The following is a 20,588-nucleotide window of genomic DNA, read 5'->3' on the forward strand; positions in this document are numbered from 1 at the left end:
GTGTTGCCAGATTGGAAATGTCCAAGTATCGTACCAGAAGCTCAAAATTATCGTATTTGGGAGAAAATTATCATATTTAAGTCAAACGTTCAAAATAAAGATCGGCTATTTATCTAGATGTTACAGCTATTGTCCTTTTCAGCACTCATTTTCTATACCTTATTGTAATGATAAAAACTAATTATCTTACCCGAGTCAAACGTTCAAAATACAGCTATTTATCTAGATGTTACAGCTATTTATCCTTTTCAGCACTCAATTTCTATACTTTATTTTTAAACTAACAACCTCAGTTTTGAAACAACTGACCTAAGTGCGACAGGAACGTTAACTTGTGCTCGTGAGAGAGAGCCATTCTCCACGATGATTGGTTGAGAAGACGTAAGATTGGATGCGTAACACCACGTTCACGTCTCCTCACAATCATGAAGGTAGACGTAGGATCCACACAACTACATCTTTGAGAATAGAAGCTCTATAATTACAACGACCATGGTGTCACAAAATTCAGAAATTATCGTACATTGTGGTATTATTGATCGTACATCGTACAGAGGTCAAAATTATGGTACAAATACGATAATTATCGTACGTCTGGCAACACTGTTGGGGTACAACGGTAGCTTGGCTGAATCCAGATCAGACGGTTGCAGGTTCCAATCACATCAGTTGATCTCTTCTTGACATCCATAGTATAAAGTCTACAGCCCTTTACCGTGACTGATTTGCAAATTGAATCAAAGCAATTAAGCAAGGAACGCCGACTTGTTTTCTCGACCTCGTGGCCGCGACAGAGTGCGCCTGACCCCGGATCGGGAGGTTGCGTGTTCCAATTAAGTTGAGTTCAAGCGAACTGTTCTTGACTTTGTGAGTGTAAAGACTAGCGGATTTGCATAGTTTATCAAAGTGCTTTAGCATGAAACACTAAATAATTTTTCCGCTATCTTGTAGTGCAACGGTAGAGTGTCTGGCTCCAAATCACCTTGAGGTCAGACGATCTGTTTTTGATCTCCTGAGTATAAAGTCCAACATCAAGAGTGTTCCTTGAGCACCGTATATTTACTGATTTGCATTCTGTGTCAAGGGGGTTAAGCAAAATACATCACCTCTGGGTTCAGGACCTCGTGGCGCAACGGTAGCGCGTCTGACTCCAGATCAGAAGGTTGCGTGTTCAAATCACGTCGGGGTCACGTGATTTCTTGTTGACTTCTAATGTGAAAAGAAGTCCTGTCGTTGTGTGCTGCAGTGGTTTCCAATCCCACCGCTCTGTATGTCTCCCTTATTGAACACACCTGATTAAGATCATTAGCTAGTTAGGAGAGAGCTCCATGAGCTCATCTGGGTGTGTCAGAAAAAGGAGACAGACAAAAATGCAGGGCCGCGTCTTCCAGAGTCATCGTAAGCCTAAGTTGATTGCAACTCTATTGGTTTCAATGCGTCTACGTTGTATGAAGGATTGCAACGCTTTTGGGAAACACAGCCCAGAGCAGGGGGTCCCCAGGATCAGGATTGAAAATCACCAGTGTACTGTGATAGATTTGTATCTTGACCTGTTATTTTTATTAAGCCTGAGATCTCATGTAATAACCATTCCTGTCATTGTGCACTGTGACAGATCTGCCTCTTGACGTGTTGCTTTTGCATATCTTGCCCTGCAATCTCTGAAGAAATCGTGGAAACATCTACGTGCCGAATTCAAAAGCCAGCTCCTTCGAGCCGGAATCGAACCAGCGACCTAAGGATAGCCAATGTATCATCTACAGTCCTCCGCTCTACCAGCTGAGCTATCGAAGGCAGGATGACAAAAGGTGGCTTAAGCAGGAAACACCAGATAGGTTTGTGGTGTCTTGGGGTACAGTGTTGCCAGATTGGAAATGTCCAAGTATCGTACCAGAAGCTCAAAATTATCGTATTTGGGAGAAAATTATCATATTTAAGTCAAACGTTCAAAATAAAGATCGGCTATTTATCTAGATGTTACAGCTATTGTCCTTTTCAGCACTCATTTTCTATACCTTATTGTAATGATAAAAACTAATTATCTTACCCGAGTCAAACGTTCAAAATACAGCTATTTATCTAGATGTTACAGCTATTTATCCTTTTCAGCACTCAATTTCTATACTTTATTTTTAAACTAACAACCTCAGTTTTGAAACAACTGACCTAAGTGCGACAGGAACGTTAACTTGTGCTCGTGAGAGAGAGCCATTCTCCACGATGATTGGTTGAGAAGACGTAAGATTGGATGCGTAACACCACGTTCACGTCTCCTCACAATCATGAAGGTAGACGTAGGATCCACACAACTACATCTTTGAGAATAGAAGCTCTATAATTACAACGACCATGGTGTCACAAAATTCAGAAATTATCGTACATTGTGGTATTATTGATCGTACATCGTATAGAGGTCAAAATTATGGTACAAATACGATAATTATCGTACGTCTGGCAACACTGTTGGGGTACAACGGTAGCTTGGCTGAATCCAGATCAGACGGTTGCAGGTTCCAATCACATCAGTTGATCTCTTCTTGACATCCATAGTATAAAGTCTACAGCCCTTTACCGTGACTGATTTGCAAATTGAATCAAAGCAATTAAGCAAGGAACGCAGACTTGTTTTCTCGACCTCGTGGCCGCGACAGAGTGCGCCTGACCCCGGATCGGGAGGTTGCGTGTTCCAATTAAGTTGAGGTCAAGCGAACTGTTCTTGACTTTGTGAGTGTAAAGACTAGCGGATTTGCATAGTTTATCAAAGTGCTTTAGCATGAAACACTAAATAATTTTTCCGCTATCTTGTAGTGCAACGGTAGAGTGTCTGGCTCCAAATCACCTTGAGGTCAGACGATCTGTTTTTGATCTCCTGAGTATAAAGTCCAACATCAAGAGTGTTCCTTGAGCACCGTATATTTACTGAGTTGCATTCTGTGTCAAGGGGGTTAAGCAAAATACATCACCTCTGGGTTCAGGACCTCGTGGCGCAACGGTAGCGCGTCTGACTCCAGATCAGAAGGTTGCGTGTTCAAATCACGTCGGGGTCACGTGATTTCTTGTTGACTTCTAATGTGAAAAGAAGTCCTGTCGTTGTGTGCTGCAGTGGTTTCCAATCCCACCGCTCTGTATGTCTCCCTTATTAAACACACCTGATTAAGATCATTAGCTAGTTAGGAGAGAGCTCCATGAGCTCATCTGGGTGTGTCAGAAAAAGGAGACAGACAAAAATGCAGGGCCGCGTCTTCCAGAGTCATCGTAAGCCTAAGTTGATTGCAACTCTATTGGTTTCAATGCGTCTACGTTGTATGAAGGATTGCAACGCTTTTGGGAAACACAGCCCAGAGCAGGGGGTCCCCAGGATCAGGATTGAAAATCACCAGTGTACTGTGATAGATTTGTATCTTGACCTGTTATTTTTATTAAGCCTGAGATCTCATGTAATAACCATTCCTGTCATTGTGTACTGGGACAGATCTGCCTCTTGACGTGTTGCTTTTGCATATCTTGCCCTGCAATCTCTGAAGAAATCGTGGAAACATCTACGTGCCGAATTCAAAAGCCAGCTCCTTCGAGCCGGAATCGAACCAGCGACCTAAGGATAGCCAATGTATCATCTACAGTCCTCCGCTCTACCAGCTGAGCTATCGAAGGCAGGATGACAAAAGGTGGCTTAAGCAAGAAAACCCAATTAGGTTTGTGGTGTCTTGGGGTACAACGGTAGCTTGGCTGAATCCAGATCAGACGGTTGCAGGTTCCAATCACATCAGTTGATCTCTTCTTGACATCCATAGTATAAAGTCTACAGCCCTTTACCGTGACTGATTTGCAAATTGAATCAAAGCAATTAAGCAAGGAACGCCGACTTGTTTTCTCGACCTCGTGGCCGCGACAGAGTGCGCCTGACCCCGGATCGGGAGGTTGCGTGTTCCAATTAAGTTGAGTTCAAGCGAACTGTTCTTGACTTTGTGAGTGTAAAGACTAGCGGATTTGCATAGTTTATCAAAGTGCTTTAGCATGAAACACTAAATAATTTTTCCGCTATCTTGTAGTGCAACGGTAGAGTGTCTGGCTCCAAATCACCTTGAGGTCAGACGATCTGTTTTTGATCTCCTGAGTATAAAGTCCAACATCAAGAGTGTTCCTTGAGCACCGTATATTTACTGAGTTGCATTCTGTGTCAAGGGGGTTAAGCAAAATACATCACCTCTGGGTTCAGGACCTCGTGGCGCAATGGTAGGGCGTCTGACTCCAGATCAGAAGGTTGCGTGTTCAAATCACGTCGGGGTCACGTGATTTCTTGTTGACTTCTAATGTGAAAAGAAGTCCTGTCGTTGTGTGCTGCAGTGGTTTCCAATCCCACCGCTCTGTATGTCTCCCTTATTAAACACACCTGATTAAGATCATTAGCTAGTTAGGAGAGAGCTCCATGAGCTCATCTGGGTGTGTCAGAAAAAGGAGACAGACAAAAATGCAGGGCCGCGTCTTCCAGAGTCATCGTAAGCCTAAGTTGATTGCAACTCTATTGGTTTCAATGCGTCTACGTTGTATGAAGGATTGCAACGCTTTTGGGAAACACAGCCCAGAGCAGGGGGTCCCCAGGATCAGGATTGAAAATCACCAGTGTACTGTGATAGATTTGTATCTTGACCTGTTATTTTTATTAAGCCTGAGATCTCATGTAATAACCATTCCTGTCATTGTGTACTGTGACAGATCTGCCTCTTGACGTGTTGCTTTTGCATATCTTGCCCTGCAATCTCTGAAGAAATCGTGGAAACATCTACGTGCCGAATTCAAAAGCCAGCTCCTTCGAGCCGGAATCGAACCAGCGACCTAAGGATAGCCAATGTATCATCTACAGTCCTCCGCTCTACCAGCTGAGCTATCGAAGGCAGGATGACAAAAGGTGGCTTAAGCAGGAAACACCAGATAGGTTTGTGGTGTCTTGGGGTACAGTGTTGCCAGATTGGAAATGTCCAAGTATCGTACCAGAAGCTCAAAATTATCGTATTTGGGAGAAAATTATCATATTTAAGTCAAACGTTCAAAATAAAGATCGGCTATTTATCTAGATGTTACAGCTATTGTCCTTTTCAGCACTCATTTTCTATACCTTATTGTAATGATAAAAACTAATTATCTTACCCGAGTCAAACGTTCAAAATACAGCTATTTATCTAGATGTTACAGCTATTTATCCTTTTCAGCACTCAATTTCTATACTTTATTTTTAAACTAACAACCTCAGTTTTGAAACAACTGACCTAAGTGCGACAGGAACGTTAACTTGTGCTCGTGAGAGAGAGCCATTCTCCACGATGATTGGTTGAGAAGACGTAAGATTGGATGCGTAACACCACGTTCACGTCTCCTCACAATCATGAAGGTAGACGTAGGATCCACACAACTACATCTTTGAGAATAGAAGCTCTATAATTACAACGACCATGGTGTCACAAAATTCAGAAATTATCGTACATTGTGGTATTATTGATCGTACATCGTACAGAGGTCAAAATTATGGTACAAATACGATAATTATCGTACGTCTGGCAACACTGTTGGGGTACAACGGTAGCTTGGCTGAATCCAGATCAGACGGTTGCAGGTTCCAATCACATCAGTTGATCTCTTCTTGACATCCATAGTATAAAGTCTACAGCCCTTTACCGTGACTGATTTGCAAATTGAATCAAAGCAATTAAGCAAGGAACGCCGACTTGTTTTCTCGACCTCGTGGCCGCGACAGAGTGCGCCTGACCCCGGATCGGGAGGTTGCGTGTTCCAATTAAGTTGAGTTCAAGCGAACTGTTCTTGACTTTGTGAGTGTAAAGACTAGCGGATTTGCATAGTTTATCAAAGTGCTTTAGCATGAAACACTAAATAATTTTTCCGCTATCTTGTAGTGCAACGGTAGAGTGTCTGGCTCCAAATCACCTTGAGGTCAGACGATCTGTTTTTGATCTCCTGAGTATAAAGTCCAACATCAAGAGTGTTCCTTGAGCACCGTATATTTACTGATTTGCATTCTGTGTCAAGGGGGTTAAGCAAAATACATCACCTCTGGGTTCAGGACCTCGTGGCGCAACGGTAGCGCGTCTGACTCCAGATCAGAAGGTTGCGTGTTCAAATCACGTCGGGGTCACGTGATTTCTTGTTGACTTCTAATGTGAAAAGAAGTCCTGTCGTTGTGTGCTGCAGTGGTTTCCAATCCCACCGCTCTGTATGTCTCCCTTATTGAACACACCTGATTAAGATCATTAGCTAGTTAGGAGAGAGCTCCATGAGCTCATCTGGGTGTGTCAGAAAAAGGAGACAGACAAAAATGCAGGGCCGCGTCTTCCAGAGTCATCGTAAGCCTAAGTTGATTGCAACTCTATTGGTTTCAATGCGTCTACGTTGTATGAAGGATTGCAACGCTTTTGGGAAACACAGCCCAGAGCAGGGGGTCCCCAGGATCAGGATTGAAAATCACCAGTGTACTGTGATAGATTTGTATCTTGACCTGTTATTTTTATTAAGCCTGAGATCTCATGTAATAACCATTCCTGTCATTGTGCACTGTGACAGATCTGCCTCTTGACGTGTTGCTTTTGCATATCTTGCCCTGCAATCTCTGAAGAAATCGTGGAAACATCTACGTGCCGAATTCAAAAGCCAGCTCCTTCGAGCCGGAATCGAACCAGCGACCTAAGGATAGCCAATGTATCATCTACAGTCCTCCGCTCTACCAGCTGAGCTATCGAAGGCAGGATGACAAAAGGTGGCTTAAGCAGGAAACACCAGATAGGTTTGTGGTGTCTTGGGGTACAGTGTTGCCAGATTGGAAATGTCCAAGTATCGTACCAGAAGCTCAAAATTATCGTATTTGGGAGAAAATTATCATATTTAAGTCAAACGTTCAAAATAAAGATCGGCTATTTATCTAGATGTTACAGCTATTGTCCTTTTCAGCACTCATTTTCTATACCTTATTGTAATGATAAAAACTAATTATCTTACCCGAGTCAAACGTTCAAAATACAGCTATTTATCTAGATGTTACAGCTATTTATCCTTTTCAGCACTCAATTTCTATACTTTATTTTTAAACTAACAACCTCAGTTTTGAAACAACTGACCTAAGTGCGACAGGAACGTTAACTTGTGCTCGTGAGAGAGAGCCATTCTCCACGATGATTGGTTGAGAAGACGTAAGATTGGATGCGTAACACCACGTTCACGTCTCCTCACAATCATGAAGGTAGACGTAGGATCCACACAACTACATCTTTGAGAATAGAAGCTCTATAATTACAACGACCATGGTGTCACAAAATTCAGAAATTATCGTACATTGTGGTATTATTGATCGTACATCGTACAGAGGTCAAAATTATGGTACAAATACGATAATTATCGTACGTCTGGCAACACTGTTGGGGTACAACGGTAGCTTGGCTGAATCCAGATCAGACGGTTGCAGGTTCCAATCACATCAGTTGATCTCTTCTTGACATCCATAGTATAAAGTCTACAGCCCTTTACCGTGACTGATTTGCAAATTGAATCAAAGCAATTAAGCAAGGAACGCCGACTTGTTTTCTCGACCTCGTGGCCGCGACAGAGTGCGCCTGACCCCGGATCGGGAGGTTGCGTGTTCCAATTAAGTTGAGTTCAAGCGAACTGTTCTTGACTTTGTGAGTGTAAAGACTAGCGGATTTGCATAGTTTATCAAAGTGCTTTAGCATGAAACACTAAATAATTTTTCCGCTATCTTGTAGTGCAACGGTAGAGTGTCTGGCTCCAAATCACCTTGAGGTCAGACGATCTGTTTTTGATCTCCTGAGTATAAAGTCCAACATCAAGAGTGTTCCTTGAGCACCGTATATTTACTGATTTGCATTCTGTGTCAAGGGGGTTAAGCAAAATACATCACCTCTGGGTTCAGGACCTCGTGGCGCAACGGTAGCGCGTCTGACTCCAGATCAGAAGGTTGCGTGTTCAAATCACGTCGGGGTCACGTGATTTCTTGTTGACTTCTAATGTGAAAAGAAGTCCTGTCGTTGTGTGCTGCAGTGGTTTCCAATCCCACCGCTCTGTATGTCTCCCTTATTGAACACACCTGATTAAGATCATTAGCTAGTTAGGAGAGAGCTCCATGAGCTCATCTGGGTGTGTCAGAAAAAGGAGACAGACAAAAATGCAGGGCCGCGTCTTCCAGAGTCATCGTAAGCCTAAGTTGATTGCAACTCTATTGGTTTCAATGCGTCTACGTTGTATGAAGGATTGCAACGCTTTTGGGAAACACAGCCCAGAGCAGGGGGTCCCCAGGATCAGGATTGAAAATCACCAGTGTACTGTGATAGATTTGTATCTTGACCTGTTATTTTTATTAAGCCTGAGATCTCATGTAATAACCATTCCTGTCATTGTGCACTGTGACAGATCTGCCTCTTGACGTGTTGCTTTTGCATATCTTGCCCTGCAATCTCTGAAGAAATCGTGGAAACATCTACGTGCCGAATTCAAAAGCCAGCTCCTTCGAGCCGGAATCGAACCAGCGACCTAAGGATAGCCAATGTATCATCTACAGTCCTCCGCTCTACCAGCTGAGCTATCGAAGGCAGGATGACAAAAGGTGGCTTAAGCAGGAAACACCAGATAGGTTTGTGGTGTCTTGGGGTACAGTGTTGCCAGATTGGAAATGTCCAAGTATCGTACCAGAAGCTCAAAATTATCGTATTTGGGAGAAAATTATCATATTTAAGTCAAACGTTCAAAATAAAGATCGGCTATTTATCTAGATGTTACAGCTATTGTCCTTTTCAGCACTCATTTTCTATACCTTATTGTAATGATAAAAACTAATTATCTTACCCGAGTCAAACGTTCAAAATACAGCTATTTATCTAGATGTTACAGCTATTTATCCTTTTCAGCACTCAATTTCTATACTTTATTTTTAAACTAACAACCTCAGTTTTGAAACAACTGACCTAAGTGCGACAGGAACGTTAACTTGTGCTCGTGAGAGAGAGCCATTCTCCACGATGATTGGTTGAGAAGACGTAAGATTGGATGCGTAACACCACGTTCACGTCTCCTCACAATCATGAAGGTAGACGTAGGATCCACACAACTACATCTTTGAGAATAGAAGCTCTATAATTACAATGACCATGGTGTCACAAAATTCAGAAATTATCGTACATTGTGGTATTATTGATCGTACATCGTATAGAGGTCAAAATTATGGTACAAATACGATAATTATCGTACGTCTGGCAACACTGTTGGGGTACAACGGTAGCTTGGCTGAATCCAGATCAGACGGTTGCAGGTTCCAATCACATCAGTTGATCTCTTCTTGACATCCATAGTATAAAGTCTACAGCCCTTTACCGTGACTGATTTGCAAATTGAATCAAAGCAATTAAGCAAGGAACGCAGACTTGTTTTCTCGACCTCGTGGCCGCGACAGAGTGCGCCTGACCCCGGATCGGGAGGTTGCGTGTTCCAATTAAGTTGAGGTCAAGCGAACTGTTCTTGACTTTGTGAGTGTAAAGACTAGCGGATTTGCATAGTTTATCAAAGTGCTTTAGCATGAAACACTAAATAATTTTTCCGCTATCTTGTAGTGCAACGGTAGAGTGTCTGGCTCCAAATCACCTTGAGGTCAGACGATCTGTTTTTGATCTCCTGAGTATAAAGTCCAACATCAAGAGTGTTCCTTGAGCACCGTATATTTACTGAGTTGCATTCTGTGTCAAGGGGGTTAAGCAAAATACATCACCTCTGGGTTCAGGACCTCGTGGCGCAACGGTAGCGCGTCTGACTCCAGATCAGAAGGTTGCGTGTTCAAATCACGTCGGGGTCACGTGATTTCTTGTTGACTTCTAATGTGAAAAGAAGTCCTGTCGTTGTGTGCTGCAGTGGTTTCCAATCCCACCGCTCTGTATGTCTCCCTTATTAAACACACCTGATTAAGATCATTAGCTAGTTAGGAGAGAGCTCCATGAGCTCATCTGGGTGTGTCAGAAAAAGGAGACAGACAAAAATGCAGGGCCGCGTCTTCCAGAGTCATCGTAAGCCTAAGTTGATTGCAACTCTATTGGTTTCAATGCGTCTACGTTGTATGAAGGATTGCAACGCTTTTGGGAAACACAGCCCAGAGCAGGGGGTCCCCAGGATCAGGATTGAAAATCACCAGTGTACTGTGATAGATTTGTATCTTGACCTGTTATTTTTATTAAGCCTGAGATCTCATGTAATAACCATTCCTGTCATTGTGTACTGGGACAGATCTGCCTCTTGACGTGTTGCTTTTGCATATCTTGCCCTGCAATCTCTGAAGAAATCGTGGAAACATCTACGTGCCGAATTCAAAAGCCAGCTCCTTCGAGCCGGAATCGAACCAGCGACCTAAGGATAGCCAATGTATCATCTACAGTCCTCCGCTCTACCAGCTGAGCTATCGAAGGCAGGATGACAAAAGGTGGCTTAAGCAAGAAAACCCAATTAGGTTTGTGGTGTCTTGGGGTACAACGGTAGCTTGGCTGAATCCAGATCAGACGGTTGCAGGTTCCAATCACATCAGTTGATCTCTTCTTGACATCCATAGTATAAAGTCTACAGCCCTTTACCGTGACTGATTTGCAAATTGAATCAAAGCAATTAAGCAAGGAACGCCGACTTGTTTTCTCGACCTCGTGGCCGCGACAGAGTGCGCCTGACCCCGGATCGGGAGGTTGCGTGTTCCAATTAAGTTGAGTTCAAGCGAACTGTTCTTGACTTTGTGAGTGTAAAGACTAGCGGATTTGCATAGTTTATCAAAGTGCTTTAGCATGAAACACTAAATAATTTTTCCGCTATCTTGTAGTGCAACGGTAGAGTGTCTGGCTCCAAATCACCTTGAGGTCAGACGATCTGTTTTTGATCTCCTGAGTATAAAGTCCAACATCAAGAGTGTTCCTTGAGCACCGTATATTTACTGATTTGCATTCTGTGTCAAGGGGGTTAAGCAAAATACATCACCTCTGGGTTCAGGACCTCGTGGCGCAACGGTAGCGCGTCTGACTCCAGATCAGAAGGTTGCGTGTTCAAATCACGTCGGGGTCACGTGATTTCTTGTTGACTTCTAATGTGAAAAGAAGTCCTGTCGTTGTGTGCTGCAGTGGTTTCCAATCCCACCGCTCTGTATGTCTCCCTTATTGAACACACCTGATTAAGATCATTAGCTAGTTAGGAGAGAGCTCCATGAGCTCATCTGGGTGTGTCAGAAAAAGGAGACAGACAAAAATGCAGGGCCGCGTCTTCCAGAGTCATCGTAAGCCTAAGTTGATTGCAACTCTATTGGTTTCAATGCGTCTACGTTGTATGAAGGATTGCAACGCTTTTGGGAAACACAGCCCAGAGCAGGGGGTCCCCAGGATCAGGATTGAAAATCACCAGTGTACTGTGATAGATTTGTATCTTGACCTGTTATTTTTATTAAGCCTGAGATCTCATGTAATAACCATTCCTGTCATTGTGCACTGTGACAGATCTGCCTCTTGACGTGTTGCTTTTGCATATCTTGCCCTGCAATCTCTGAAGAAATCGTGGAAACATCTACGTGCCGAATTCAAAAGCCAGCTCCTTCGAGCCGGAATCGAACCAGCGACCTAAGGATAGCCAATGTATCATCTACAGTCCTCCGCTCTACCAGCTGAGCTATCGAAGGCAGGATGACAAAAGGTGGCTTAAGCAGGAAACACCAGATAGGTTTGTGGTGTCTTGGGGTACAGTGTTGCCAGATTGGAAATGTCCAAGTATCGTACCAGAAGCTCAAAATTATCGTATTTGGGAGAAAATTATCATATTTAAGTCAAACGTTCAAAATAAAGATCGGCTATTTATCTAGATGTTACAGCTATTGTCCTTTTCAGCACTCATTTTCTATACCTTATTGTAATGATAAAAACTAATTATCTTACCCGAGTCAAACGTTCAAAATACAGCTATTTATCTAGATGTTACAGCTATTTATCCTTTTCAGCACTCAATTTCTATACTTTATTTTTAAACTAACAACCTCAGTTTTGAAACAACTGACCTAAGTGCGACAGGAACGTTAACTTGTGCTCGTGAGAGAGAGCCATTCTCCACGATGATTGGTTGAGAAGACGTAAGATTGGATGCGTAACACCACGTTCACGTCTCCTCACAATCATGAAGGTAGACGTAGGATCCACACAACTACATCTTTGAGAATAGAAGCTCTATAATTACAACGACCATGGTGTCACAAAATTCAGAAATTATCGTACATTGTGGTATTATTGATCGTACATCGTATAGAGGTCAAAATTATGGTACAAATACGATAATTATCGTACGTCTGGCAACACTGTTGGGGTACAACGGTAGCTTGGCTGAATCCAGATCAGACGGTTGCAGGTTCCAATCACATCAGTTGATCTCTTCTTGACATCCATAGTATAAAGTCTACAGCCCTTTACCGTGACTGATTTGCAAATTGAATCAAAGCAATTAAGCAAGGAACGCCGACTTGTTTTCTCGACCTCGTGGCCGCGACAGAGTGCGCCTGACCCCGGATCGGGAGGTTGCGTGTTCCAATTAAGTTGAGTTCAAGCGAACTGTTCTTGACTTTGTGAGTGTAAAGACTAGCGGATTTGCATAGTTTATCAAAGTGCTTTAGCATGAAACACTAAATAATTTTTCCGCTATCTTGTAGTGCAACGGTAGAGTGTCTGGCTCCAAATCACCTTGAGGTCAGACGATCTGTTTTTGATCTCCTGAGTATAAAGTCCAACATCAAGAGTGTTCCTTGAGCACCGTATATTTACTGAGTTGCATTCTGTGTCAAGGGGGTTAAGCAAAATACATCACCTCTGGGTTCAGGACCTCGTGGCGCAATGGTAGGGCGTCTGACTCCAGATCAGAAGGTTGCGTGTTCAAATCACGTCGGGGGTCACGTGATTTCTTGTTGACTTCTAATGTGAAAAGAAGTCCTGTCGTTGTGTGCTGCAGTGGTTTCCAATCCCACCGCTCTGTATGTCTCCCTTATTAAACACACCTGATTAAGATCATTAGCTAGTTAGGAGAGAGCTCCATGAGCTCATCTGGGTGTGTCAGAAAAAGGAGACAGACAAAAATGCAGGGCCGCGTCTTCCAGAGTCATCGTAAGCCTAAGTTGATTGCAACTCTATTGGTTTCAATGCGTCTACGTTGTATGAAGGATTGCAACGCTTTTGGGAAACACAGCCCAGAGCAGGGGGTCCCCAGGATCAGGATTGAAAATCACCAGTGTACTGTGATAGATTTGTATCTTGACCTGTTATTTTTATTAAGCCTGAGATCTCATGTAATAACCATTCCTGTCATTGTGCACTGTGACAGATCTGCCTCTTGACGTGTTGCTTTTGCATATCTTGCCCTGCAATCTCTGAAGAAATCGTGGAAACATCTACGTGCCGAATTCAAAAGCCAGCTCCTTCGAGCCGGAATCGAACCAGCGACCTAAGGATAGCCAATGTATCATCTACAGTCCTCCGCTCTACCAGCTGAGCTATCGAAGGCAGGATGACAAAAGGTGGCTTAAGCAGGAAACACCAGATAGGTTTGTGGTGTCTTGGGGTACAGTGTTGCCAGATTGGAAATGTCCAAGTATCGTACCAGAAGCTCAAAATTATCGTATTTGGGAGAAAATTATCATATTTAAGTCAAACGTTCAAAATAAAGATCGGCTATTTATCTAGATGTTACAGCTATTGTCCTTTTCAGCACTCATTTTCTATACCTTATTGTAATGATAAAAACTAATTATCTTACCCGAGTCAAACGTTCAAAATACAGCTATTTATCTAGATGTTACAGCTATTTATCCTTTTCAGCACTCAATTTCTATACTTTATTTTTAAACTAACAACCTCAGTTTTGAAACAACTGACCTAAGTGCGACAGGAACGTTAACTTGTGCTCGTGAGAGAGAGCCATTCTCCACGATGATTGGTTGAGAAGACGTAAGATTGGATGCGTAACACCACGTTCACGTCTCCTCACAATCATGAAGGTAGACGTAGGATCCACACAACTACATCTTTGAGAATAGAAGCTCTATAATTACAACGACCATGGTGTCACAAAATTCAGAAATTATCGTACATTGTGGTATTATTGATCGTACATCGTACAGAGGTCAAAATTATGGTACAAATACGATAATTATCGTACGTCTGGCAACACTGTTGGGGTACAACGGTAGCTTGGCTGAATCCAGATCAGACGGTTGCAGGTTCCAATCACATCAGTTGATCTCTTCTTGACATCCATAGTATAAAGTCTACAGCCCTTTACCGTGACTGATTTGCAAATTGAATCAAAGCAATTAAGCAAGGAACGCCGACTTGTTTTCTCGACCTCGTGGCCGCGACAGAGTGCGCCTGACCCCGGATCGGGAGGTTGCGTGTTCCAATTAAGTTGAGTTCAAGCGAACTGTTCTTGACTTTGTGAGTGTAAAGACTAGCGGATTTGCATAGTTTATCAAAGTGCTTTAGCATGAAACACTAAATAATTTTTCCGCTATCTTGTAGTGCAACGGTAGAGTGTCTGGCTCCAAATCACCTTGAGGTCAGACGATCTGTTTTTGATCTCCTGAGTATAAAGTCCAACATCAAGAGTGTTCCTTGAGCACCGTATATTTACTGATTTGCATTCTGTGTCAAGGGGGTTAAGCAAAATACATCACCTCTGGGTTCAGGACCTTGTGGCGCAACGGTAGCGCGTCTGACTCCAGATCAGAAGGTTGCGTGTTCAAATCACGTCGGGGTCACGTGATTTCTTGTTGACTTCTAATGTGAAAAGAAGTCCTGTCGTTGTGTGCTGCAGTGGTTTCCAATCCCACCGCTCTGTATGTCTCCCTTATTGAACACACCTGATTAAGATCATTAGCTAGTTAGGAGAGAGCTCCATGAGCTCATCTGGGTGTGTCAGAAAAAGGAGACAGACAAAAATGCAGGGCCGCGTCTTCCAGAGTCATCGTAAGCCTAAGTTGATTGCAACTCTATTGGTTTCAATGCGTCTACGTTGTATGAAGGATTGCAACGCTTTTGGGAAACACAGCCCAGAGCAGGGGGTCCCCAGGATCAGGATTGAAAATCACCAGTGTACTGTGATAGATTTGTATCTTGACCTGTTATTTTTATTAAGCCTGAGATCTCATGTAATAACCATTCCTGTCATTGTGCACTGTGACAGATCTGCCTCTTGACGTGTTGCTTTTGCATATCTTGCCCTGCAATCTCTGAAGAAATCGTGGAAACATCTACGTGCCGAATTCAAAAGCCAGCTCCTTCGAGCCGGAATCGAACCAGCGACCTAAGGATAGCCAATGTATCATCTACAGTCCTCCGCTCTACCAGCTGAGCTATCGAAGGCAGGATGACAAAAGGTGGCTTAAGCAGGAAACACCAGATAGGTTTGTGGTGTCTTGGGGTACAGTGTTGCCAGATTGGAAATGTCCAAGTATCGTACCAGAAGCTCAAAATTATCGTATTTGGGAGAAAATTATCATATTTAAGTCAAACGTTCAAAATAAAGATCGGCTATTTATCTAGATGTTACAGCTATTGTCCTTTTCAGCACTCATTTTCTATACCTTATTGTAATGATAAAAACTAATTATCTTACCCGAGTCAAACGTTCAAAATACAGCTATTTATCTAGATGTTACAGCTATTTATCCTTTTCAGCACTCAATTTCTATACTTTATTTTTAAACTAACAACCTCAGTTTTGAAACAACTGACCTAAGTGCGACAGGAACGTTAACTTGTGCTCGTGAGAGAGAGCCATTCTCCACGATGATTGGTTGAGAAGACGTAAGATTGGATGCGTAACACCACGTTCACGTCTCCTCACAATCATGAAGGTAGACGTAGGATCCACACAACTACATCTTTGAGAATAGAAGCTCTATAATTACAACGACCATGGTGTCACAAAATTCAGAAATTATCGTACATTGTGGTATTATTGATCGTACATCGTACAGAGGTCAAAATTATGGTACAAATACGATAATTATCGTACGTCTGGCAACACTGTTGGGGTACAACGGTAGCTTGGCTGAATCCAGATCAGAGGGTTGCAGGTTCCAATCACATCAGTTGATCTCTTCTTGACATCCATAGTATAAAGTCTACAGCCCTTTACCGTGACTGATTTGCAAATTGAATCAAAGCAATTAAGCAAGGAACGCCGACTTGTTTTCTCGACCTCGTGGCCGCGACAGAGTGCGCCTGACCCCGGATCGGGAGGTTGCGTGTTCCAATTAAGTTGAGTTCAAGCGAACTGTTCTTGACTTTGTGAGTGTAAAGACTAGCGGATTTGCATAGTTTATCAAAGTGCTTTAGCATGAAACACTAAATAATTTTTCCGCTATCTTGTAGTGCAACGGTAGAGTGTCTGGCTCCAAATCACCTTGAGGTCAGACGATCTGTTTTTGATCTCCTGAGTATAAAGTCCAACATCAAGAGTGTTCCTTGAGCACCGTATATTTACTGATTTGCATTCTGTGTCAAGGGGGTTAAGCAAAATACATCACCTCTGGGTTCAGGACCTCGTGGCGCAACGGTAGCGCGTCTGACTCCAGATCAGAAGGTTGCGTGTTCAAATCACGTCGGGGTCACGTGATTTCTTGTTGACTTCTAATGTGAAAAGAAGTCCTGTCGTTGTGTGCTGCAGTGGTTTCCAATCCCACCGCTCTGTATGTCTCCCTTATTGAACACACCTGATTAAGATCATTAGCTAGTTAGGAGAGAGCTCCATGAGCTCATCTGGGTGTGTCAGAAAAAGGAGACAGACAAAAATGCAGGGCCGCGTCTTCCAGAGTCATCGTAAGCCTAAGTTGATTGCAACTCTATTGGTTTCAATGCGTCTACGTTGTATGAAGCATTGCAACGCTTTTGGGAAACACAGCCCAGAGCAGGGGGTCCCCAGGATCAGGATTGAAAATCACCAGTGTACTGTGATAGATTTGTATCTTGACCTGTTATTTCTATTAAGCCTGAGATCTCATGTAATAACCATTCCTGTCATTGTGCACTGTGACAGATCTGCCTCTTGACGTGTTGCTTTTGCATATCTTGCCCTGCAATCTCTGAAGAAATCGTGGAAACATCTACGTGCCGAATTCAAAAGCCAGCTCCTTCGAGCCGGAATCGAACCAGCGACCTAAGGATAGCCAATGTATCATCTACAGTCCTCCGCTCTACCAGCTGAGCTATCGAAGGCAGGATGACAAAAGGTGGCTTAAGCAGGAAACACCAGATAGGTTTGTGGTGTCTTGGGGTACAGTGTTGCCAGATTGGAAATGTCCAAGTATCGTACCAGAAGCTCAAAATTATCGTATTTGGGAGAAAATTATCATATTTAAGTCAAACGTTCAAAATAAAGATCGGCTATTTATCTAGATGTTACAGCTATTGTCCTTTTCAGCACTCATTTTCTATACCTTATTGTAATGATAAAAACTAATTATCTTACCCGAGTCAAACGTTCAAAATACAGCTATTTATCTAGATGTTACAGCTATTTATCCTTTTCAGCACTCAATTTCTATACTTTATTTTTAAACTAACAACCTCAGTTTTGAAACAACTGACCTAAGTGCGACAGGAACGTTAACTTGTGCTCGTGAGAGAGAGCCATTCTCCACGATGATTGGTTGAGAAGACGTAAGATTGGATGCGTAACACCACGTTCACGTCTCCTCACAATCATGAAGGTAGACGTAGGATCCACACAACTACATCTTTGAGAATAGAAGCTCTATAATTACAACGACCATGGTGTCACAAAATTCAGAAATTATCGTACATTGTGGTATTATTGATCGTACATCGTATAGAGGTCAAAATTATGGTACAAATACGATAATTATCGTACGTCTGGCAACACTGTTGGGGTACAACGGTAGCTTGGCTGAATCCAGATCAGACGGTTGCAGGTTCCAATCACATCAGTTGATCTCTTCTTGACATCCATAGTATAAAGTCTACAGCCCTTTACCGTGACTGATTTGCAAATTGAATCAAAGCAATTAAGCAAGGAACGCAGACTTGTTTTCTCGACCTCGTGGCCGCGACAGAGTGCGCCTGACCCCGGATCGGGAGGTTGCGTGTTCCAATTAAGTTGAGGTCAAGCGAACTGTTCTTGACTTTGTGAGTGTAAAGACTAGCGGATTTGCATAGTTTATCAAAGTGCTTTAGCATGAAACACTAAATAATTTTTCCGCTATCTTGTAGTGCAACGGTAGAGTGTCTGGCTCCAAATCACCTTGAGGTCAGACGATCTGTTTTTGATCTCCTGAGTATAAAGTCCAACATCAAGAGTGTTCCTTGAGCACCGTATATTTACTGAGTTGCATTCTGTGTCAAGGGGGTTAAGCAAAATACATCACCTCTGGGTTCAGGACCTCGTGGCGCAACGGTAGCGCGTCTGACTCCAGATCAGAAGGTTGCGTGTTCAAATCACGTCGGGGTCACGTGATTTCTTGTTGACTTCTAATGTGAAAAGAAGTCCTGTCGTTGTGTGCTGCAGTGGTTTCCAATCCCACCGCTCTGTATGTCTCCCTTATTAAACACACCTGATTAAGATCATTAGCTAGTTAGGAGAGAGCTCCATGAGCTCATCTGGGTGTGTCAGAAAAAGGAGACAGACAAAAATGCAGGGCCGCGTCTTCCAGAGTCATCGTAAGCCTAAGTTGATTGCAACTCTATTGGTTTCAATGCGTCTACGTTGTATGAAGGATTGCAACGCTTTTGGGAAACACAGCCCAGAGCAGGGGGTCCCCAGGATCAGGATTGAAAATCACCAGTGTACTGTGATAGATTTGTATCTTGACCTGTTATTTTTATTAAGCCTGAGATCTCATGTAATAACCATTCCTGTCATTGTGTACTGGGACAGATCTGCCTCTTGACGTGTTGCTTTTGCATATCTTGCCCTGCAATCTCTGAAGAAATCGTGGAAACATCTACGTGCCGAATTCAAAAGCCAGCTCCTTCGAGCCGGAATCGAACCAGCGACCTAAGGATAGCCAATGTATCATCTACAGTCCTCCGCTCTACCAGCTGAGCTATCGAAGGCAGGATGACAAAAGGTGGCTTAAGCAGGAAACACCAGATAGGTTTGTGGTGTCTTGGGGTACAGTGTTGCCAGATTGGAAATGTCCAAGTATCGTACCAGAAGCTCAAAATTATCGTATTTGGGAGAAAATTATCATATTTAAGTCAAACGTTCAAAATAAAGATCGGCTATTTATCTAGATGTTACAGCTATTGTCCTTTTCAGCACTCATTTTCTATACCTTATTGTAATGATAAAAACTAATTATCTTACCCGAGTCAAACGTTCAAAATACAGCTATTTATCTAGATGTTACAGCTATTTATCCTTTTCAGCACTCAATTTCTATACTTTATTTTTAAACTAACAACCTCAGTTTTGAAACAACTGACCTAAGTGCGACAGGAACGTTAACTTGTGCTCGTGAGAGAGAGCCATTCTCCACGATGATTGGTTGAGAAGACGTAAGATTGGATGCGTAACACCACGTTCACGTCTCCTCACAATCATGAAGTTAGACGTAGGATCCACACAACTACATCTTTGAGAATAGAAGCTCTATAATTACAACGACCATGGTGTCACAAAATTCAGAAATTATCGTACATTGTGGTATTATTGATCGTACATCGTACAGAGGTCAAAATTATGGTACAAATACGATAATTATCGTACGTCTGGCAACACTGTTGGGGTACACATTTACATTTACATTTACATTTATTCATTTAGCAGACGCTTTTATCCAAAGCGACTTACAATTGGGGATGCAACAAGTGATTCGTCCTAAGGAGGCAGGTCAACCTAGGAAGTGCTCAAAAATACCATATATCGGCATTGTTAGATAAGTACTGGATAGAGAGGGAAGATCAAGAAAAGAGAGAAGGTTTTTTTTTTTTTTTTTTTTTTTTTATTATTGAGTCAAATATTGTCGAAAGAGATGGGTTTTCAGAAGTCGCTTGAAGGCAGTTAGGGAATGTGCATTCCGGATATGGGAGGGAAGGTCATTCCACCAGGCAGGACTATTGAACGAGAATGTTCTGGAAAGTGATTTCATGCCTCTCTGTGGTGGTACAACGAGGCGTCTTTCATTAGAGGATCTCAGAGATCTAGAGGGAGTGTAAATTCGTAGTAGTGAACGTAGGTATGCAGGTGATGAGCCGGTGGCTGTCCTATATGCCAGCATCAGTGTCTTGAACTTAATGCGAGCCGCCACTGGTAGCCAGTGAAGGGATATGAAGAGAGGTGTGACATGGGCCTTTTTTGGTTCATTGAAGACCAGGCGTGCTGCTGCATTCTGAATCATTTGTAGAGGCCTGATTGTACATGCTGGAAGACCAGCTAGTAGAGCATTGCAGTAGTCCAGCCTGGAAATGACCAGGGCCTGGACGAGGAGTTGTGCAGCGTGCTCTGTTAGGAAGGGCCTGATCTTTCTGATGTTGTGCAGTGCAAACCTGCAAGATCGAGCAGTTTTA

General features: G+C 42.8%; 22 non-coding genes across 22 annotated transcripts; 11 read left to right on the plus strand and 11 right to left on the minus strand.

The window, feature by feature from the left end:
• Positions 1–1,118: 1,118 nt before the first annotated feature.
• Positions 1,119–1,190, plus strand: trnaw-cca (transfer RNA tryptophan (anticodon CCA)). Its single transcript has one exon. It is a non-coding gene; the product is annotated as a tRNA-Trp (tRNA).
• Positions 1,191–1,707: 517 nt separating this feature from the next.
• Positions 1,708–1,794, minus strand: trnay-gua (transfer RNA tyrosine (anticodon GUA)). Its single transcript is given in 2 exon segments — positions 1,708–1,743; positions 1,758–1,794. It is a non-coding gene; the product is annotated as a tRNA-Tyr (tRNA).
• A 1,181-nt stretch (positions 1,795–2,975) lies between these two features.
• trnaw-cca (transfer RNA tryptophan (anticodon CCA)) lies at positions 2,976–3,047 on the plus strand. The gene has a single exon. It is a non-coding gene; the product is annotated as a tRNA-Trp (tRNA).
• A 517-nt stretch (positions 3,048–3,564) lies between these two features.
• trnay-gua (transfer RNA tyrosine (anticodon GUA)) lies at positions 3,565–3,651 on the minus strand. The gene is given in 2 exon segments: positions 3,565–3,600; positions 3,615–3,651. It is a non-coding gene; the product is annotated as a tRNA-Tyr (tRNA).
• Positions 3,652–4,216: 565 nt separating this feature from the next.
• Positions 4,217–4,288, plus strand: trnaw-cca (transfer RNA tryptophan (anticodon CCA)). The gene has a single exon. It is a non-coding gene; the product is annotated as a tRNA-Trp (tRNA).
• A 517-nt stretch (positions 4,289–4,805) lies between these two features.
• Positions 4,806–4,892, minus strand: trnay-gua (transfer RNA tyrosine (anticodon GUA)). Its single transcript is given in 2 exon segments — positions 4,806–4,841; positions 4,856–4,892. It is a non-coding gene; the product is annotated as a tRNA-Tyr (tRNA).
• Positions 4,893–6,073: 1,181 nt separating this feature from the next.
• On the plus strand, positions 6,074–6,145 carry trnaw-cca (transfer RNA tryptophan (anticodon CCA)). The gene has a single exon. It is a non-coding gene; the product is annotated as a tRNA-Trp (tRNA).
• Positions 6,146–6,662: 517 nt separating this feature from the next.
• On the minus strand, positions 6,663–6,749 carry trnay-gua (transfer RNA tyrosine (anticodon GUA)). Its single transcript is given in 2 exon segments — positions 6,663–6,698; positions 6,713–6,749. It is a non-coding gene; the product is annotated as a tRNA-Tyr (tRNA).
• Positions 6,750–7,930: 1,181 nt separating this feature from the next.
• On the plus strand, positions 7,931–8,002 carry trnaw-cca (transfer RNA tryptophan (anticodon CCA)). The gene has a single exon. It is a non-coding gene; the product is annotated as a tRNA-Trp (tRNA).
• A 517-nt stretch (positions 8,003–8,519) lies between these two features.
• Positions 8,520–8,606, minus strand: trnay-gua (transfer RNA tyrosine (anticodon GUA)). Its single transcript is given in 2 exon segments — positions 8,520–8,555; positions 8,570–8,606. It is a non-coding gene; the product is annotated as a tRNA-Tyr (tRNA).
• A 1,181-nt stretch (positions 8,607–9,787) lies between these two features.
• trnaw-cca (transfer RNA tryptophan (anticodon CCA)) lies at positions 9,788–9,859 on the plus strand. Its single transcript has one exon. It is a non-coding gene; the product is annotated as a tRNA-Trp (tRNA).
• Positions 9,860–10,376: 517 nt separating this feature from the next.
• On the minus strand, positions 10,377–10,463 carry trnay-gua (transfer RNA tyrosine (anticodon GUA)). The gene is given in 2 exon segments: positions 10,377–10,412; positions 10,427–10,463. It is a non-coding gene; the product is annotated as a tRNA-Tyr (tRNA).
• A 565-nt stretch (positions 10,464–11,028) lies between these two features.
• On the plus strand, positions 11,029–11,100 carry trnaw-cca (transfer RNA tryptophan (anticodon CCA)). Its single transcript has one exon. It is a non-coding gene; the product is annotated as a tRNA-Trp (tRNA).
• A 517-nt stretch (positions 11,101–11,617) lies between these two features.
• trnay-gua (transfer RNA tyrosine (anticodon GUA)) lies at positions 11,618–11,704 on the minus strand. The gene is given in 2 exon segments: positions 11,618–11,653; positions 11,668–11,704. It is a non-coding gene; the product is annotated as a tRNA-Tyr (tRNA).
• A 1,181-nt stretch (positions 11,705–12,885) lies between these two features.
• trnaw-cca (transfer RNA tryptophan (anticodon CCA)) lies at positions 12,886–12,958 on the plus strand. Its single transcript has one exon. It is a non-coding gene; the product is annotated as a tRNA-Trp (tRNA).
• Positions 12,959–13,475: 517 nt separating this feature from the next.
• trnay-gua (transfer RNA tyrosine (anticodon GUA)) lies at positions 13,476–13,562 on the minus strand. The gene is given in 2 exon segments: positions 13,476–13,511; positions 13,526–13,562. It is a non-coding gene; the product is annotated as a tRNA-Tyr (tRNA).
• A 1,181-nt stretch (positions 13,563–14,743) lies between these two features.
• Positions 14,744–14,815, plus strand: trnaw-cca (transfer RNA tryptophan (anticodon CCA)). The gene has a single exon. It is a non-coding gene; the product is annotated as a tRNA-Trp (tRNA).
• A 517-nt stretch (positions 14,816–15,332) lies between these two features.
• On the minus strand, positions 15,333–15,419 carry trnay-gua (transfer RNA tyrosine (anticodon GUA)). The gene is given in 2 exon segments: positions 15,333–15,368; positions 15,383–15,419. It is a non-coding gene; the product is annotated as a tRNA-Tyr (tRNA).
• Positions 15,420–16,600: 1,181 nt separating this feature from the next.
• trnaw-cca (transfer RNA tryptophan (anticodon CCA)) lies at positions 16,601–16,672 on the plus strand. The gene has a single exon. It is a non-coding gene; the product is annotated as a tRNA-Trp (tRNA).
• Positions 16,673–17,189: 517 nt separating this feature from the next.
• Positions 17,190–17,276, minus strand: trnay-gua (transfer RNA tyrosine (anticodon GUA)). Its single transcript is given in 2 exon segments — positions 17,190–17,225; positions 17,240–17,276. It is a non-coding gene; the product is annotated as a tRNA-Tyr (tRNA).
• A 1,181-nt stretch (positions 17,277–18,457) lies between these two features.
• On the plus strand, positions 18,458–18,529 carry trnaw-cca (transfer RNA tryptophan (anticodon CCA)). Its single transcript has one exon. It is a non-coding gene; the product is annotated as a tRNA-Trp (tRNA).
• A 517-nt stretch (positions 18,530–19,046) lies between these two features.
• trnay-gua (transfer RNA tyrosine (anticodon GUA)) lies at positions 19,047–19,133 on the minus strand. The gene is given in 2 exon segments: positions 19,047–19,082; positions 19,097–19,133. It is a non-coding gene; the product is annotated as a tRNA-Tyr (tRNA).
• Positions 19,134–20,588: the final 1,455 nt, after the last annotated feature.

Source organism: Garra rufa, unplaced genomic scaffold (assembly GCF_049309525.1).
Source record: "Garra rufa unplaced genomic scaffold, GarRuf1.0 hap1_unplaced_032, whole genome shotgun sequence".
Taxonomy (NCBI): domain Eukaryota; kingdom Metazoa; phylum Chordata; class Actinopteri; order Cypriniformes; family Cyprinidae; genus Garra; species Garra rufa.